Genomic DNA, 2,651 nt, shown 5'->3' on the forward strand with positions numbered 1-2,651 from the left:
TCCCCAGGGGCTAAAGCGGGGCCCCAAAGGGAACATTTACCAATATTTTCAAATTCTTATCCATTGATGACATGACAAGTATTGTATTTCACTTAGTTTACATGCTGATTTCCACATCACATCTAAACAATAAAATAAAGCTACCAGTACTTATGATATAACTCAGGTGGCTGCTAAGGCCCTTGGGCCTCTTGTTCATACTTTCCATTAGAACCTGTTTTCTGGATGGAAAATGTGTTGCTGATTTTCAATAAATGAATGATTTGTCGGGGAGCCATGACTACTTTTATGAGACCGCTGAAAACCTAGATCCTTGCTACCGCAAATAATTTTTGTTTCTACTTGTAATACACATCAAATCTATAGTTTTTGGTTTGCTATACTGTAACTTATTTATTTGATGCACATTGTGATAAAAAACAGTCACGCAATCACATTATAACATAGTCGTATCGCGTAATGATATGCACAGACAGTCCACTTGTAACTAAGAATATATTTCCTTTACTTTCGTTTTCGATATCGCCTTGACTTGGAACAGAACATGGTTGGGCCTCTTTAGTTTGCAGAAAGCAGCGTAACTTTTGTCATTGTTTTGTGATTTAAGATATCTGTTTTGCTCTGGAAAACATTTTCCCGTACGATAGATAACATATTTAACAGGCACCATAAATTTTCGAAACTAACGCCTAGCTCTTCGCAACCATCGCCCGGATTTGCACGCTTTTCCCGAGCTGTTTTCATGCTGCTGTTGACTGAGCAACATCATGGCGACAAAAGCAGGCACCTACATGAATGAGCTAATTTATGATTTTCAGAATTGTTGTTTTAAGCTCACCTGGCCCGAAGGCAAGGCCAGAAGCAAACTGGGATGAAGGGCTACTAAGTTTGTTAAAATAAATGACCTTCACCTATATTCAAGGTCACAGGAGACAAATATGTTCAAAACTTGAAACAACTTCTTCTGAATAATCGAAATGCCCAGGGTGATGATATTTGGCCAGTAGCATGCTGGGATGAAGAGCTACCAAGTTTGTTCAAATAAATGACCTTCACTGCTATTCAAGGTCACAGGGGTCAAATATGTTAATAACTTTGAACGACTTCTTCATAACTGAAATGCCCAGGGTAATGATATTTGGTCAGTAGCATGCTGGGATGAAGGGCTACCAAGTTTGTTCAAATGAATGACCTTCACTCATATTCAAGGTCACAGGGATTGAATATGTTCAAAATCTTTAAACAACTTCTTCTGAATAACCAAAAGGCCCAGGATGTTGATATTTGTCCAGTAGCATGCTAGGATAAAGGGCTACTATGTTTGTTCAAATGAATGACCTTGACTTATATTGAAAGTCACAGGGGTCCAATATGTTTGAAACCTTTAAACAACTTCTTCTGAATAACCAAAAGGCCCAGGATGTTGATATTTGTCCAGTAGCATGCTAGGATAAAGGGCTACTAAGTTTGTTCAAATGAATGACCTTGACTTATATTGAAAGTCACAGGGGTCCAATATGTTTGAAACCTTTAAACAACTTCTTCTGAAAAACCAAAAGGCACAGGATGATGATATTTGGCCCTTGACATGATGGGATGAAGGGCTACCAAGTTTGTTCAAATGAATGACCTTGACTTATATTTAAGGTCACAGGGGTCAAATATGTTTGAAACTTTTAAACAACTTCTTCTGAATAACCAAATGGTGCAGGATTTTGATATTTAGCAAGTAGCATGCATGGATGAAGGGCTATCAAGCTTTTTAATTTGAATAACCTTGACCCACTTTCAAGGTCAAATATGTGTAAACATTTAAATGACCTTATCTTAATAAACAAAAGGATAGGGTGGTGATATTTTGCAAGTTGTATCCTGAGATGAAGGGCTATCAAATTTGTTCAACATAATGACCTTATTGGACTTTTAAGGTCACAGGGGTGAAATGGTTTTTAAATCTTTTAACAGGTTCTTTTGAATGAATTATAGTCATGAATACTGATATTTTGCCTGTAGCTTTATTTTAGATCACTTTTAAGGTTACAAGTGTGAGATTTAGACCAGATGAGCGATGCAGGCCCATTCGGCCTCTTGTTTATTCAGATAATAATTTGCTTAAATCAGGATTTTTAAACAGGTGTTGACACAGACATTATCATGTGTTTCAACGCAGTAGCCTTCTGTGCAAGTGTTGACAATAATTTGCTTGAAATCAGGGGTTTTAACTGGTGTTGATCAAGTGTTGACACTGACAATTAACTGGTGTTGATCAAGTGTTGACACTGACAATTAACAGGTGTGAATCAAGTGTTGACACTGACAATTAACAGGCGATCGTTTCAGCAGAACAAGTAATATTAACAAAAGCTGATAGTCCTACCGCTGGTATAAATTCAACAATGGCGTGTGATGATAGGGAATTTCCAGTCTAAAAGAAAACTCTGTACAGTTTGTTTCGATAAATTTGAAACCGTCATCTTCCTATGTTTTTTAATCATTATTCTTTATGGAGAATATATATACCCGTATGTATGTGTTTTAAATATCATATAAATTTATTTTCTCCTCCATACTGTGCGTCTGAAAACCGACAAAAACACAGTGTATAGGATGTGTGGCTCGTGTTTTTCGCAATATATTTATATACCGGTATG

The sequence above is a fragment of the Mizuhopecten yessoensis genome, unplaced genomic scaffold (genome assembly GCF_002113885.1).
Source record: "Mizuhopecten yessoensis strain PY_sf001 unplaced genomic scaffold, ASM211388v2 scaffold715925, whole genome shotgun sequence".
Lineage (NCBI taxonomy): Eukaryota > Metazoa > Mollusca > Bivalvia > Pectinida > Pectinidae > Mizuhopecten > Mizuhopecten yessoensis.